Source organism: Microcaecilia unicolor, chromosome 1, assembly GCF_901765095.1.
Source record: "Microcaecilia unicolor chromosome 1, aMicUni1.1, whole genome shotgun sequence".
Lineage (NCBI taxonomy): Eukaryota > Metazoa > Chordata > Amphibia > Gymnophiona > Siphonopidae > Microcaecilia > Microcaecilia unicolor.
Genome location: NC_044031.1, coordinates 578,627,416 through 578,645,605, shown reverse-complemented (window position 1 = coordinate 578,645,605; position 18,190 = coordinate 578,627,416). Strand labels below are relative to the sequence as shown.

The window sequence follows — 18,190 nt, the reverse complement described above, 5'->3', positions numbered from 1 at the left end:
AATCAGTCAGACTCTAACCTCTACAAAATGGCCAAGAGCAAGGAGCTGTCTAAGGATGTCAGGGACAAGATCATACACCTGCACAAGGCTGGAATGGGCTACAAAACCATCAGTAAGACGCTGGGCGAGAAGGAGACAACTGTTGGTGCCATAGTAAGAAAATGGAAGAAGTACAAAATGACTGTCAATCGACAAAGATCTGGGGCTCCACGCAAAATCTCACCTCGTGGGGTATCCTTAATCATGAGGAAGGTTAGAAATCAGCCTACAACTACAAGGGGGGAACTTGTCAATGATCTCAAGGCAGCTGGGACCACTGTCACCACGAAAACCATTGGTAACACATTACGACATAACGGATTGCAATCCTGCAGTGCCCGCAAGGTCCCCCTGCTCCGGAAGGCACATGTGACGGCCCGTCTGAAGTTTGCCAGTGAACACCTGGATGATGCCGAGAGTGATTGGGAGAAGGTGCTGTGGTCAGATGAGACAAAAATTGAGCTCTTTGGCATGAACTCAACTCGCCGTGTTTGGAGGAAGAGAAATGCTGCCTATGACCCAAAGAACACCGTCCCCACTGTCAAGCATGGAGGTGGAAATGTTATGTTTTGGGGGTGTTTCTCTGCTAAGGGCACAGGACTACTTCACCGCATCAATGGGAGAATGGATGGGGCCATGTACCGTACAATTCTGAGTGACAACCTCCTTCCCTCCGCCAGGGCCTTAAAAATGGGTCGTGGCTGGGTCTTCCAGCACGACAATGACCCAAAACATACAGCCAAGGCAACAAAGGAGTGGCTCAGGAAGAAGCACATTAGGGTCATGGAGTGGCCTAGCCAGTCACCAGACCTTAATCCCATTGAAAACTTATGGAGGGAGCTGAAGCTGCGAGTTGCCAAGCGACAGCCCAGAACTCTTAATGATTTAGAGATGATCTGCAAAGAGGAGTGGACCAAAATTCCTCCTGACATGTGTGCAAACCTCATCATCAACTACAGAAGACGTCTGACCGCTGTGCTTGCCAACAAGGGTTTTGCCACCAAGTATTAGGTCTTGTTTGCCAGAGGGATTAAATACTTATTTCCCTCTGCAGAATGCAAATAAATTCATATACTTTCCACAATGTGATTTTCCGGATTTAATTTGTGATGTGCTATCTCTCACTGTTACCAATAACCTACCCTTCAATTATGGGCTGCTCATGTCTTTGTCAGTGGGCACACTTACAAAATCAGCAAGGGATCAAATACTTATTTCCACCACTGTACATGAAAAGTTTTAGATGCTTGTTCAAGTAACTATAAATCTGTATATATTTTTCTGAGGAAAAAGAGAAAAAGAGGAGGAGGAGGAGGAAGGGCATATCAAAATGAGGCACAGTGAAAATGTTAAAACTAGCATTTAGGGCCGTTTACTAAGGTGCACATTTTTAGCGTGTGCTAAACGCTAGTCATTCACATACTCCTATGGGTGTCTCTAGCGTTAGCACATGCTAAGAATGCTAGCGTGCCTATAACGCGGCTTAGTAAACAGGGCCCTCAATGATGTTGCCAATGTCCTGTTTAACAAGATGCCAATTGTTGCTTTAAGCTAGTGGTTCTCAACCCAGTCCCAGCTGGATTGCTATATAGAATATATATAAAGTAGGTCTGTGATTCAATCTCATGCATATTAATTGTGGTTGTCCTGTTTTAAGCATTGTTCAGGCTATGTAAATAGAAAACAAATGGCAAGTTTTTTTTAAAAAACGTTTTATTCGCACTCCCTAGTATTATTTGTGCAGTGTACAGAAGTATGGATATTTTCAAACACAACTATCCACAGTGCAACATTTACAACAGTTTCTCAAAAAATAGGGTTATTTTGAAAGTGCACTCACTTTAGAAGGATGTCTAAAATTTTGCAGCAACAGTTTAAGTCTTTTGTTGTTGCATTCCACAGCCATCAAGGCTTATGTGCAGATCACCAAGTTTAAAAACCTAAACAGAATAAAACTCCTCCCTTCACCCCCTCAACTAAAATTTTTAAAAACCCTCCATTTAATATTTCCAGAATAAAATGAAATGGCCAAATTCCAATTTGCCTAAAAAAAAAAGTCAGGCATATGAACATGTCCCACATGGCCTCAACCAGATATTCTGCTGCAATTGAGAAAGATGCTCCAAAGTAACTGAAGTATGCTGTGAGAGCCTTCATAGGATTACTGATCATCTGTTTCAGATTCCGGTACATGTGATGACAGCAGTTGCCTCAGGTTTATCCCTTGGTAATATAGAAGCTCTATTCGCCAAGGAGATATTTATAATTAGTTGGCTGTCAATATCATCCACTCAGCTGTTCCAAAACTCAGGGTTATAGCCATTTTAAAATAGGAAAAGTAGATACAAGTGGTTACTACACATTAAAAAAATATGAACATCTCGCATCAGTATGATTTCACAAGTTGCATTAATAAGAAAGATAACAAAAATGTCTTACGTCTGTACAAATCCATTCCAGTATTTCAAGGAGAAATGTATTTACACTGAACTTTTTGTGAATGCAGTGGCAGGACTTTGGCACTATAAACAATTCCATATTGATTCTTCATGAGGGCAGCAAGTTTTTATTTTCCAAAGCTGTAGGTTCAGTTTGCTGGTTATTTCATATATGAAAATATTTTTCTACTACCTTCAGAAAGAGCTCTCTCCTCACATAAGGGTAGCATAGCCAACTGGTTTATCTAAAAAAGAAAAGAAAAAAAAAACTCACGCCAGGATTACATCATCTATAACATTGCTTCATTTAAAAAAATATCTACACAAACATTGATTAGCTATTCACAGTTCTGAGCAAGTGAGAAACTAAATACTAAGGCCCAGATGCATCAACCAAACGTTAAAAAATAAAAAACGTAAAAGTGCTGAACGATTTTTTAAAAACCGAGAATGCACTAAACAAACGCTTCAGAAATATTCGGAGTGGTATTGAAAAGTAGGATGTATCACACGATCGTAATTCCCGTCGTTAATCGGCCCCTAAAGCATGTGCAGAGCAGCCAAGCGTTATGCTGGCTGCTCTGCGCATGCCACAAAGGCCCAGATGTCAATACAAAAAAAAAAAAAAAAAACCCCCCACAAACACGTGTGTTTCGGGAGGGGGCAAAGGCGCTCGTCATGAGTGTCCTGTATGGACGGCCTTGCTCCCCCCCGCTGCTCTCCGCTTCCCCCCCCGCACAAAAAAACTCCAATTTTAGCAGCCCCAGCCCTCCTCCCTTACTGTTCTTCTGTGTATTCTCCCACACTAGCTCCGCCTTCCACCATGCTCCGCTCCCGTGCCCTGCCTCCACCGTCCCCTCTTAGGTCGTCGCCGCCGCTCCCCCCCTCCAATGACCCCCCCTTTGTCTTACCGGTCCGTGCAGCGCCTCTCACCTCTGCTGCACGGGCAATAACAGCTGATCAGTGATTCAGCAGGCCTCCTCAGACATCCCTTCCTTCTTCCTGGACCCGTCCTCCTCTGATATAGGTAAACTACGTAGTTTACATACGTCAGAGGAGGGCGGGCCCAGGAAGAAAGAAGGGACGTCTGAGGAGGCCTGCTGAATCGCCAATCAGCTGTTATTGCCCATGCAGCAGAGGTGAGAGGCGCTGCACGGGCCGGTAAGACAAAGGGGGGGTGGTCAGAGGGGGGGAGCGACGGCAATGACCTAAGGGGGAGTGGCGGAGGTGGGGCACAGGAGCGGAGCATGGCGGGAGGCGGAGCTAGTGTGGGAGAATACACAGAAGAACAGTAAGGGAGGAGGGCCGGGGCTGCTAAAATTGGACTTTTTTTCGTGCGGAGGGGGGAAGCGGGGAGCAGCGGGGGGGGGGGGGGGGGGGGCAAGGCCGTCCATACAGGACGCTCATGACCAGCGCCTTTACCCCCTCCCAATCCTTTTGCTTCGGTTTTTCTTTTTTATTGCAGGGGGAAGCGGGGAGCCATGTGTTTTGTGGGTTATTTATTTTCTCTAACGTGTCAGAAGCTTGGATTTATGCTGCAGGGAGAAGCGGGAAGCAGTGTCACAACACGCTGTGCTGAGCCAATCACAGTGCGTTTATCACAGCTATGGGCTGGGATTGGCTCAAGGTTTGTTTGTTTGTTTATAGTTTTTCCAAGCCCGCGCAGCCCTAACGACCTGCATACCTCTCGTTAGATTTCACAGCATTTCAATCGCTTTCCCTGCGGTAAACCAATCGGAAAAGGTTAGTGCATGTCATTTCAATGGGGTTTGTAGAAGAATTGCTCAGCTGCATTCCGTTTTCATTAGCTGCTACTGTCGTCGGAAAATGGGCTTTAGTGCATGGAAAGGATAGGAAATTCTTCCTTGAGGGCTCATTTAACGATCAAAAACGTTTAGTGCATCTGGGCCTAAGTGAGAACAGCACCATATCAAGAGTTGTGCAAGTGGTATGGCCACAGAAGGCACAAATATTGCTCCCAGTCCACCATTTCATCTTACTGGTGATGGCAAAGTGGGCTGGGCGGGGGGGGGGGAGGGAGGGAGGGTTGCAAGTTCTAGTTGGCGAGTCACACAATGTGCAGCGCTGCGTAACCCTAGTAGCGCTTTAGAAATGTTTGTTAGTAGTAGTAGCAGTAGTTATGGTCCTGAATGAGAACTGAATTTTCTATAGATGTGCTAAACAAGGAAGAAATGTTAATCTTCATTGGCTAAAAAAAACCTCTACCAAAACCCACCTCACAGCTTTTGGAAAAATTTTCTAGAGATAATAAAATACTGTATGAGGGTTCTTTATGAAGATCTGTACAACAGAAAAAACAAATACTCAAAACTAGCCGTGGAGACAGGAGCATAACTACCACTAAGTGAGCCCAGCAAAAATCCCAACACAGCCAACTGCTGCTAGGCCTACCAATTACCCCGCTCCCTTCCACTCCCCTCTGCCCCTGCCCATGATCTGGCACTTTTACCTCTGTCAACCCCTCATCCCCCCCCCCCCCCACTTCAGATTTCTACACTAAAGGTCACTGGCAACTGAAGGGCTTCATCATTGCTGCATTTAGCCTGCCCTGGGAGCATTTAAAATCTTTATTTTTTTCCTGTGCCTACATTAAAAGAAAAAGATAGCATGTGGGAATTTGCTCCTTTTGTTTTGTGGACTGCAGTGGTATATTATAAAAATGCATTTGCTTTTTTTATTACTACTATTTCACAGAGAGGTATTGAAAAACGAGGGAAGGGTTTCCTTCATGCAGAAGTTCTGTCCGTCAGTCTAAATGTGCCAACATTGTCCAGCTTAGCACAGTATTAGCCGCCAAGTTTATACAAAGTTAATTATGTTCAGTGGAAAATAAATCTGCTGCCTCAGGCTGTTTGCTATGTGAATATTCTATCACTGTTTCTTTATTGCTACCAAGTATTACATATTAAGGGCATTTGCTTTAAACTTTGCTTTAATTTGTTTATCCAGTCCTTACATGCACATGGTTTTGCTTTTTAAACCCAAAGGTGATTCCTAAGGGCAGATGAACAATTATAAACTGTGTTTCTGACTGTACTTGTTTAGGACCGCTTTGGGTCCTACTAATCTGTACATCTGCTGTTTTAGCAGAGAACAAAAGAAAATGATTTATGTTACTTTTACTAGAATTTTTACTGCTTGTAGAATCTGACTTTCTTGGGGGGGGGGGGGGGGGGGGGCAGGCCAGGAGCTGGGATGGAGAATATTACTTGCGGCGGGGACAGATTAGACTTCTGTCCCCGTGCAACTCTCTACTGAAGAGGGATCTAAGGCAGAGCTCAGAGTGTCAAGAAGTGGCCAGGGGCTCAGTACCAGAACTGGCTTGCATGACTCAACAGATAGCCACAGTTACAAGGTGAAAAGAATCTGGCTGTTGGTACCATAGTATACTATTGATGGCAAGCCACAAAAGGACGTGCACCAGGAAGTCCTGGACCTCTGGGACTTCCAGCCAGGTATTTACGCCAAAAAGCTCACCCTCTCTAAGCAAAGGATATTAAAAAAAAAAACTCCTTAAAACCACTTATAAATAATAAAATTATGGTGGAACGCAAAGTGAATTAAAATAAATGAACCAATCATATCAATGCGGTCTAATGACGTCATCAATGCGTTCCAACCCCGGATGAAACCTCAGAGTGTTAGAGATTCCTTAAAATGCACATAGAACATCTTAAAAGCTTCTAAAAAAAGGTACAAAAGCTAAAGGAAATGGTTCAGAACAATAAAATATGGATCCTGCCAGCCCATAAAATGAAAAATTGAAAAACGGGGTAAGCCATCTCCTAAAGACATGTTTCTAAGTGGAGTTTTTTTTTAAATAGTGATTTTGGCTGTTATGGAACCTAGAACATCTCAGGATGTTCATTTATGATTTTTATTTCAATCATTTTAGCGATCTCCAACAGATGTTAACAGTGGCAAATTTTTGTTTTAAGAGCACTCTCTAGCTGTTTTTAGTGAATTTGTCTCACAGGCTCATGATTTTGATCAGTTTGTATACTAAAAGGAGAAATTAGACCTTACCTGTGTCTCAACATGAGCTTTGTCGACAGATCGGAGGAGAGCGTGCCCGCGCCTAAGCGATTCGCGCCTTTTTTTTTTTTATACGTAAGAAAACGGAGGAAAATAATTGTGAAGAAAAAAATCGCCCCTTTAAAGACACAGACGCTGAATAATTCGCTAGTATTAATATATAAATATATCTATACATACATATCTATATATCTATATATATCTACATATCTATATCTATATCTATATATAAATACATATATATATATATTTTAAAAGCTGAGCTAAGAAAGAGCTGACTGCCAGCAAAAGTCTGGAGAAAGAAAAAGCTTCTTGTCTTAATTTCGTTTTCTTTTAATTCCTTTAGAGTAACAAATGGCTGCCTAATAAAAATGGCCAAACAATACAGCAGAGCTAGAAAAGAACAGTGCTGAAGAGAAATAAAATAGCAGTCTGTTTTTTTTTTTTTTTTTTTTTAAACAACTGAGCTTGCTGGTTAAAAATGTGGGACTTTCTAGAGTGGCTGCCTCTCCCAGAGGCATACACCTTTCTAAACAAAGGGTAGCCCTTCCAGCTACGTATGGGAGATGGGGAGGAAGGGGGGAGGGACCCGGGGGCACCCCGAGTTTAACACCCCCAGAGGCTGTAAAAGAAAGAAAGGAAAGAAATCCCTACCTGACCAGCGTCTAACAGAGAATTCCTAGGCACAGAAGAAGAGGTAGCATTGTTGTTCTTATTATTAACCTCTAAAAGAGAAAGATAAAGAGAGAGACTAATGGGCTCGCTTCCTACCTGCTGGGAGACTGAGAAAATACTGAGGCTAGGGTCACATGACCAGGGCTCTTATTGGCTCTCCAGCGTCACAAGTTTTTCTCAGTCTCCACCTGCTGGTAGGCGAGCACAACCCAAGAGTCCAATCCTGATCCGGTCCAGAGGGACGCTAAGGAATGACTTATTTTGAACTAATTTTTAAGTTTATCTTTTACACTAATTTTGTATGCATACTTCAGCATACATATAAGCTTGGTTGATACAGCAAGTTTGCTTTCACTGCAACCACAGCGTTTTTTTTGAGAGACTGTTCCCAGAATCTGTAAGTACATTTAGAACTTTTATATACACACATTTTATTCCTTAGCCCTGTTAGGCAACTTTTATTATCTGCAGTGTTTGTGTTTGTTTTAGAGCTTTCTATGTTTTTACAATCACACCAGCCTGGTTTATTTTGAAGTTTTATATCAGCTGGATAAACCTCTCCATTTGTCTCACTGTTTTATTGTACATTGTTTTTAGCACCTAGACATTCAGTGTTTTAACATGGTGCTGTTATTTAAGAGTTTCTCTGATGTTCTTAGAGCTTATTTATTCAAATTATGCTTTTAAGATATGTATTATTCACAGTTTCTTCTGGGTTTTCTTTTTTTTTTTTTTTTTTAACACCGAATGAAGGCAAAGGAGCTCTTGGTTTGCTTTTTTTTTTTACTGGTGAGGAAGGCTAGAGCTAGACTGGGAGGCAAGGGGGGAAATGGTGAAGCAGGGACCCAGAAGACTGAGTGTGCCCCCAAAGTCGGCACCACCAGCCAGACACCCCTAAACTCAACTGGCCCACAGGACCCAGGAGTATCCCCAACAGACAAATCCAGGAGCTGCTGAAGAGCCGTCCACGAGATGTACTGAGGTGAAGGAGGAGCTGGCCGTCTGGTTATCACTGCCTTCAGCTTTGTAATCTCTCTCTCTACCTGCTGGTAGACGGACACAACCCACCAGTTCTTGGATTCATCTGAGGAATACGCTAAGGAAATGTTTTTAGATACTGAATAATTTTATTTTATTTTCATTTATAGTGACCTATTGCCCCTGACACAGCCATTTTTATACTGACGAAACATGGCCATGTCGGGCATTTTATGTTGAATACCTGGGAGATTTTAATCTACAAACAAAAGCATTGTTTTTGTACAAGGACTGACTGCCTTAAAGTAACTAGGCCACCGCCTTGTGCACACTGTCGAAGCGCCATGAAAAGAAAAATCAGAGCAGCGCCCCTTAAGTAGGGCTGGACCGCTGGAGGGCCATCGATTCCCTTAGAAGCGTTTGCAAGCTCACCGACCAAGTCCTCCTGCCCCTGAATAGAAATGGACAGCTCTCAGGACCCATGCAGAAAGAGGAGAAATAGGGGCAGCAACCCCTCCTTGGAGCCCAAAGAAAGTCCTCTCCACTGTACAGAAGGGTCTAAGAGGAGAAACTAAAATCCAGGGAATAACACAGAAGGCTGCAGAGAACAGGCACTGCCAGAAGCCTGACCCGAAGATCTTCCCTGCGATCTGCGTCCTTTGTGATTTTTAAAAATTTCCTTAACAATGGAGGACCACACCAGAGAAGAAAGGACATGACTGAGAATGGCACATACGCTCTCCACCCAGAAAGGCTCTGTAGGAGCTGATGTCAGGAAACAAAGCAGGCAAAACCAGCAGAGCCACTCCCTGAAGAGCATGAACAAAATGCCTGCCAGCAACCTCAAAGAGAAACGAGCCCGCACTTTCCTCACATGGGAATAATGTAAGGCTCTCCTGAACCCATATGCACAGATAAGCCCATACAGGTGGCAGGCCAATCCCAATGCTGTGAACTGTTACCACTGCGACAGTAGTGCACAAATACCACTGCCTGAATACACTAGGGTGGTAAACTGAAATAAAGTGAGAAAAAAAAAGAACATTCACCCCAGGAAGCCGACGCGAGTGCTGCCTGCCACTTCAATGCAGTCCTGGGCAAACCGTCATCCACCATAAGTCCCTCCTGGAGCCCAGAGAAAGCAGACATTGAACGTACAAAGCTGGGCTGAAATGGCTCTTTTTGTTTTAAATGTAATTTGATATTTCCCCACATTGAGGAAGGAGAATGAAGGAAGGGCAGAAGGGTGGGGGACGGACCTGGAGTGACCAGATGTACCACCTAAAGGCGGCATAGTTCAGCCACATACCCCAATCTCTACTGAACTGAGACACCTAGATCAGGAGGCTGCCACAGATGAGACCAGGAGCTGGTGAGAGACCACCCATCCGCCTGCTGGAGATAGAGAATATTAACTGACCAGGGAGCATTCCATCCTTTAAGGCAGTGCAGTTCAGTGCTCTCTAGCTCCACCTGCTGGTAGATGGTCAAAACCAGTGCTTTTTTTGTAGAAAAAAAGGTGTCGGTACTCATTACGGGCGGGGTCACCACATATGGCCCCACCCACATTTGCCACACCCCTTATACCAGCCATGGCGCATATAAAGACATCATTGAAAATATTATACTAGTATAGGAGAAAAAAATAACGTGATTATTTTTCATTATAAATCATTTTTGTAAGCTGTTACAGCTCCAGTATGCTCAGTACAAAATAAGACAGCAGATTCTCAAATTGGACATATTCCAAACACTAAAATGAAAATAAAATGTTTTTTTTTTTTCTACCTTTGTTGTCTGGTGACTGTTTTTCTAATCATGTTAGTCCCAGTCTCTGATTCTGCTGCTATCTGTTCTCTTAACTCCGTTTCCAGGGCTTCCTTTCCACTTATTTCTTTACTTTCCTCCTTTGTTCTTCATTTCTTGCCCTACATCCATAAGTAAAAGCTGGGTCCTCCTCCATGGTATTGACTGGAGGAGGAATAACGTGGATCCAGCTTTTGCCTATTTTCTCCATCCATGTGCAGTTTTCTTTTCCCTTTCCCTAATCTCCATTCGTGTGCGTCTTCTTTTTTCTTTCCTCCCCTCCATCCATGTCCAGCACTTCTCCTCTCTCCTCCCCTCCATCCATGTCCAGCATTTCTCCTCTTCCCTCCCTGTATCCATATAAAACAATAATTCTCTCTCCCTTCTCCTCCATCCAAGACCAGCATTTCTCCTCTCTCCCCACCAACCCCTCCCCATCCATCCATGTCCAGCATTTCTCCTCTATCTCCTGCTCTCCTCTCCATCCACCATTTCTCCTGTCTCCCCTGCCCTCCCACCCATGTGCCTCTCCTTCCTGTCTTCCCTCTCCTCCATCCATATCCAGGATGTCTCCTCTCTCCCCTGCCCTCCCCTCCCATGTCCAGCGATTCTTCTCTATCCCCTGTCCTCCCCTAACATCCATGTCCAGCGATTCTCCTCTCTCCCCTGCCATCCATGTCCAGTGATTCTCCTCTCTCCCCTGCCCTCCCCTCCCATCCATGTCCAGCATGTCTCCTCTCTCCTCCCCTCCATGTCCAGCGATTCTCCTCTCTTCCCTGCCCTCCCCTCCATGTCCAGCAATTCTCTCTTCCCTGACCTCCCCTCCCACGTCCAGCAATTCTCTCTTCCCTGCCCTCCCCTCATGTCCAGCATGTCTCCTCTCTCTTCTGCCCTTCCCTTCCCTCCCATCCATATCCAGCGATTCTCCTCTCTCCCCTGCCCTCCCCTCCATGTCCAGCGATTCTCCTCTCTCCCCTCCATGTCCAGTGATTCTCTTTTGCCCCCTATCCTCACATGTCCACTGACTCGCACCAGCCTCCACCTGCCCCCGAGATCGTTCAAACCCCAGCCCCACCTGCCCGCTCCCTTCCGTTCGTGCTCCCTGCATTGAAAATCTTTTGTTTACCTGAAGTCGCGGCGAACCGGCAATGAAGGCAGCAGGCAGGCTCGCCTCCTCGTTGCGTCCCTTCCAGTCTCAGTGCGTCCCGCCCTCCTCTGATGTAATTTCCTTTCTGCGAGGGCGGGACGTGCTGAGACTGGAAGGGAAGCGACGAGGAGGCGAGCCTGCCTGCCTACTGCCCGTTCGCCACGACTTCGGGTAAACAAAAGATTTTCAATGCAGGAAGCGTGGCTGGGTGCACGAACGGAAGGGAGTGGGCAGGTGAGCCGGACCGCACAAAAAAGGTGCCGGTACGCTGTACCGACATAAAAAAAGCACTGGTCACAACCCACAAGTCTCTGGATTCATTTGCTGCTGCCGCTAAGGAATTTATTTTTGTTTGTTTAAAGAAGCAGGAGATGCTGCAGAGGGGAGAGGTGGGAGAGGAGAAACCTGGCACCAGGTTTACATCCCAAAATGCTGAGAGAAAGCCTTTTCCCAGCTGCTGAAAGATGGCCACAACCCACAAGTATGGACTGATTCTTTGGAGATAAGGAAATATTGTTTCACTCAATAATAGTTAAGTTCTGTAATTCATTGTCAGAGGATGTGGTAAAAGCAGTTTGGGTAGCTGGGTTTAAAAAAAAGTTCAAACAAATTTCTGGAAAAGCCACTGCTTATCCCTGGGGGTAAACAGCACAGAATCTGGCTACTTTTTGGGAGGATCCTGACAGATACTTGTCTGTTGGAAACAGGATGCTGGGGTAGACTGACCTTTATTTTTGACTCAACATGGCAATTCTTATGTTCTAAACCTGAGAGAGTTTGGCATAAGAGTAGTTGGAAGGAACATATGATAAGTTTATTACAAAGCTAGTTATGATGTTGAGAGGAACATGCTGAATAGGATCACTGGGGCTCCAATGAACCACCCAAAAGTACTATTCTCACTAGTGACAAAGTGGACAAGGGGGTCAACACCATGAGGATCAGAAGGGTCATGATGTGAGGAGTTTGTGAGCTCTAAGACAGATGTTAAAGAGTAGTTTTAGCACTGACTGTTCACAGAGGGAAATAGCAGACAAGACAGTGGCTGTAGTAGGAAGGGAAGGAAGTGGAAGAGACGAATATCCTAGTGGTGTTAGGAACCTTGGGCTTAGTGCAGGATTTAATAATTTAGATATTGGTTGGTGAATGCTTAATTTGGTAACAGGCAGAGGCCCCAATTCAACAGCTAAAGGTACTTAAGCCTACAACTTATGGGTTAGATCCTTGTCCCTCTGGGCCACTGAAGAGTGCAGGACTGACTGCTACACTAACTTGCGGTGTAAATATAATATAATGTCAGAACAGGTTGACATTTTGAATACACACTTAGCTAAGACCTTAGAGAAAACAGCACCACTAAAAAAGGTCTTATGTCCCATTCACAAACTCTCATTCTGGTTTTCTCAAGAACTCCGGATCCTTAAACACGAAGGATGGAAACTGGAAAGGAGATGGAGTAAGTCTTGCCTGAATGAAGACAGGCTAAACTGTAGGAAGCACACAACAAAATACCGCCAAGCCTTAACAGCAACCAAAAAAACAATATTTCTCTCAATGCATTGCACAGGCTGCCAATTCAATCAAGCAGTTGTTCAGTATAGTAAACAGCCTATTGCAACCCCCACAACAGAACCAGCCTGCCCAGTCTAAACTGAACTGCAATGATTTTGCTGTATATTTTGCCAACAAAATTAAAAGTCGCCACAGGATCTACTGGCAATCCCACCCAGTCTCCAATCAGTTAACCAGAAGTGCACAAACTTGCCCCCTCCTGAGAGAGAAGGGTCACTTAACCCAATGACAGAGAAGCACCTTGACAAAATCCTAAGAGACCTTCGACCAACTACCTTCTCCCTCAAACCCTGCCCATCAAAGATAATGCAGCAGGCAAGTATAGGCCTCATAGAAGGCGCCATAAAAATTAACACCTTTCTTTCTAATGGGCAACTACCAACAGCATTAATAAGGGCAGTGGTTCACCCTCTGCTAAAGAAAAACAACCTTGACCAGGACAAACTTGAAAATTACTGGCCAGTAACTAACATCCCATTGCTAGGGAAACTTATAGAAAAGTCTGTGTTCAACAAATGATTGGCTAGAAGAGAGAAACTGGCTAGATCCATGTCAATCTGGATTCAGACCAGGTTATGGAACAGAAATGGTCCTCGTATCCTTACTAGATCTTCACAGAAACTGAGCCAGGGGATTCGCCTCGGTGTTAGTAATGCTAGATTTCTCAGCAGCTTTTGACACTGTGGATCATGATTATCTTGCTAGCACGACTGTCAAACAAGCATCAATGGAACAGTACTTGCCTGGTTCAGATCCTATCAGACAGACAGCTATGCATAATGTTTGGCAGCAACTCCATTACCACGATGGGCACTGACCTGTGGGGTACCACAAGGATCAATACTGTCACCTATTCTGTTCAATATCTACCTCAAGACACTAGCTGAGCTGATTCTGTCAACAGACACTCAGTTCTACATCTACGCACATGATGTGCAGCTACTAATACCCACTGAACCTGACTTACCAACAGACCTGAATAAACTGATTACCTGTCTAACATCAATTCAAGAATGGGCTAAACACAACAAACTTTGCCTGAACCCAAGTAAAACCGAGCTTCTCTGGGTCCCTAACAGAAGTGGATACATACCAGACATCAAAATCTCTTTTGGGTAATACAAACTCCCCCTCAAATCACAAGTCAGGAACCTTGGAATACAGTTAGATTCAACACTTACTCTGATTCCCCAAAATCCAAGCAACCTTCAAAAGCTGCTTCTACTATTTGCGACAGCTACGCTGCCTCTCTCCTTACATCGAGAAGGTAAATCTTATCCCAGTTGTGCATGGCATGATAACATCAAGACTAGATTACTGTAATGAACTCTACAACAGTCTGACTACAAAAGGCCTGCACCAGCTCCAATTGATTCAGAATGCTGCAGCAAGATTAATGGAAGGTTGCAAGCGACGTGACCACATCACACATTTTTGCAAAAACTTCATTGGCTACCAGTACAATACAGGCCTAAATTTAAAACTATGTCTGATCTTCAAGGCCCTTAAATGAAATGGCCCTGAGTACCTGAAGAATAGGCTGATCCTCTACACACCTCCAAGGACACTAAGGGCCTCTCAATATCCATCACTAACCACACCCTCTCCAAACAACATTACATGATGTGATATCCGCAAGCGAGCCTTCTCTGGCATAGCCCCCACACTCTGGAATGCACTCCCTAAACACCTCCGCTTAACACAAGACTATCTCTACTTCAGGAAGCAGGTGAAAGCTTGGCTCTTCAACCAGGCCTTTAATGGAAGAAGGAGCTAACTTGTTAGTCTTACTCACATACACAAGGAGTGACACGGGCTGCACATACTGCAGCAGGACATGTTTATCCACTCCTACCCTAGCTGAGATAATATTTAACCATCTCGCTGACCTCAAGTGCAACTTTCTTTAAATTAGTCACCTTACTTTCTCACCTATCTATATGTTCCATCTTTGCTTATACTCTTCACTATCAATTAAAATGTTCTATTACGTATTGTGTTGACATTGTAAGTAGTATACTATGCCATACTTTGTATTGTTATTTGAATATTTTTACTGCTGTAATTGCCTATGCTCATGTTTGATCTATTCTTACTGTATACAGCATTAAGTGAATTCCTTCAAAAGGTCAGTAAATAAATCCTAATAAATAAAAATATATCTTCCAGTCCTCTGTCCCGACAGTCTTTTCACTGGTTGGATTCTACCTACAGTCTCTGCTACTTGTTACAATGGAAGCAGGCAGGCTCAGTCACATATGGGTGGGGTGGGGGAGGGGTGGGGGGGCAGAGGGGATACAGAACTGAAGATATGCAGACATCACCTATCCTTCTACCTTTTGGACATTAATGAAAAATTCTGCTAACTCCGGGGGGGGGGGGGGGGGGGGGGGGGGAGAGCTTCCAATCCTAACCTCCTAAGCATATTTCACACCTCCCCCCTACCGAAACACCCGGACATGAAATGTGTCTAATTTGTCAATGTATTAATCTAATCTTGGCCATGGCAACAGATATTAGAAGTCAGTACACATAGCAACTGTTAAACTGTATGATTCAAACATTACTCTTCCTTGTACAAATTAAAAAGAAAATACAAATCAGAATGAATAAAAAATATATCCTATGAAGGATAGTGAATTTTTTAAATAATTCCTGTATGTATATGTGTGTTTGTATAAATATCTGTGTGTGTGTGTGTGTGTGTGTGGGGGGGGGGGTAGTTTGAATGTGTGGGGTTATTTGCAGGTGGGTAGACTGGGACAGTCAGGGGGCGATGTAAAAATTGAGGAGGTAGTTTTCAGAAGCAGAGGTGATGGAAAAGTTTGAGTTTATGGGATTGGTGCAGTTTAGTATGTGTGGACACACAGTTGTGGGGATTAGGAGTTTGGTGGGGTAGTTGCAGGAGCAAATTGAGGGGTAGTTTGGAAGAATGGGAGATGCTGGAAGACTTGACAGGGGTAATTTGGGGAGTGGCGGTTTGGAGGAGAAGAATGAAGATAGGGAATTGCTCGTTTAAAACTGCCTAACTGCTGTGTTTCACCATAACAATTTCTATTTTGCAGAAACTAAAACTTCTCCCATAGAAATGCACTGGCTGGATTTCTCCGAAAATTCCCATCCGATATGACCCAAATTTTCAAACCGTCTTTTCATCAGTTTACCCCCTTCCATTAAGTTTCAGAGTTATTTTGCCAATGGACATTCAACCCTTTTTGTATAATTCTTTCCCATTTCTGTTGTGTTGGGAAGAACATGATTTAATTACTGTATCAGTTTAAACAACATGTTTTGTGCAGGGGGATCACTATCTGGGAAAAGTGTGCAAACATTTGAAAATCAGCACTGTTACTAATGGAAATGAATCTGTGCTTTGTGAAGGAATACAGAGATTTTTGGCGTGAAGGGGTGGGGGGGGGGGGGGGGGGTGCAGTGATTTATTGGGGGAGGTTGCCAGTTTCCTCCTGCATCTTTGGGCTTCCAGCTCATCTGGAATGAAGGCTAAGGTTCTTGTACCATGTGCTTTTATTTTATTTATTTATTGCATTTGTATTCCACCTTATCCCACCTCTTTGCAGGCTCAAAGTGGCTTACAATACATCATGAGTAGTGGAAGAATGTTAGTAAATAAACATTTAGTATTGCAGGATCTTGGTCAGCATGATGATAATAAAACAAAGTGATAGTATACAAGCAGATATTGTGAAACAGTTCTGAATATAGATGGGCGAGTTGTGCATATTCACATTGGTTGACCTTTGTGGTATGCTTTATATTTACATTTATATTTGTGGTATGCTTTATATTTACAACTACTGAGAGTATTTTCTCCTTATTTTTATATTCCTTCCCAATTTATCCTGCCTTGTTCTTGCAGTGATAGTCCTCAGTCTGGACAGACCAAGGCTAGAACCACTAGGTGTCACCACTGCACAAATGGCTAGACCAGTGGTTCCCAAACTTTCTCAGGTCACATCACCCCTAGGCTACACATTTCCTCTCGTCTTTCCCCTCCCTCCCAGTCGCCACTGATGGTACTGAGTTCTTCCTTCCATCCATCTTCAGCCCCACCCCTCCTATCTAGCTTCAGCCCACCTTCTTTCCTCCTTCCATCCTGCTTCTGCCCCACTTTCTCTCCTCCTTCCACCCAGCTTTTGCTCTTGGTGGATACAGTGGGGACAAAACCAATGACAGAATTCAAAAAGGCTCAGGATAGAGAGGATCCCTATGTAGTAAATAGACGAAATGAAACAAAACAAATTAAAAAAAAAAAAAAGGCATAGAGATATGTAACCTGCAAGGAGCAGCAGGCACAACTCTAGTCACCTTACTGGGCAAACTAGATGGACTATACTGGTTATCTGCCATCATTTACTGTGTTGCTATGGAATCAGTTTGATTTTCTTGTTAAAATAGCCAATACTTTTAATTTATTTTAAAAAATCTCTATCATTTGTATCCCGCGCTTTCCCACTCATGGCAGGCTTACATATTGTATACAGGTACTTATTTGTACCAGGGGCAATGGAGGGTTAAGTGACTTGCCCAGAGTCACAAGGAGCTGCTTGTGCCTGAAGTGGGAATCGAACTCAGTTCCTCAGGACCAAAGTCCACCACCCTAACCACTAGGCCACTCCTCCACTCCACTCATTTCTCTTGTATCCCCGTTACTCTAGGGCAGGGATTCTCAACCCAGTCCTCAGGACACATCTAGTCAGTCAGGTTTTCAGGATACCCGCAATGAATATGCATGATAGATTTGTATGCCCTACCTCCACTGTATGCAAATTTATTTCATCCAGTTGTCTTGAAGGCCTGATTAATTTGTGGTCTTCAAAGACTGAACTGCCCACCCTGTTCTAAAATGTGCTAAGAATATCCAAATCACAAGTATAAATTCTGCAAGCTAGATGTTAAAACATGATCCTGTATATCATCATGATTTTTATTACATCTGCAATACAACTACTGAAAACTCTTATTCCTAAATTCATTACAAATTGATAACAGAAATAGCTGTGCAAAGACCATTCCATATGCAGGTCATTAAATTGTATGAAAAATTATCAACTTCAAGTTAGCAGTATGTGAGAGAGAATATCAGAGTGGCTGAAATGCAGGGAGCCTGGGGAAAAGAAGCTTTATGGATCGTCCTGGAAAGAGAAGACAGAACCTGTATCCACACGGGGGTTATCTACAGACCTCCTGCGCAAATGGAGAAGTTAGACAAAGATCTGATAGAAGATATTCAAAAGATTGGTATGAAAGGGGAGGTGCTACTGTTCGGAGATTTCAATTTGTCTGACGTGGATTGGAACGTCCCGTCTGCGGAATCGGAAAGAAGTAGGGAGATTGTGGATGCCTGTCAAAGTGCCTTGCTCAGACAAATGGTGACGGAACTCACGAGGGAAGGGTCGATGCTGGATCTAGTGCTCACGAATGGAGGTAGTGTTTCTGATATCCGGGTGGGTGCCCACCT

General features: G+C 43.9%; 1 protein-coding gene across 1 annotated transcript in view; it reads right to left on the bottom strand.

Moving 5' to 3' along the window:
• Positions 1 to 1,748: 1,748 nt before the first annotated feature.
• LOC115480152 (zinc fingers and homeoboxes protein 2-like) overlaps positions 1,749 to 18,190 on the bottom strand; it is a 71,937-nt gene continuing 55,495 nt past the window's right edge. Inside the window, exon 3 of the mRNA XM_030218638.1 lies at positions 1,749 to 2,722. The gene's annotated coding sequence lies outside the window, so the exon portion shown is untranslated. The remainder of the gene's footprint in view (positions 2,723 to 18,190) is intronic.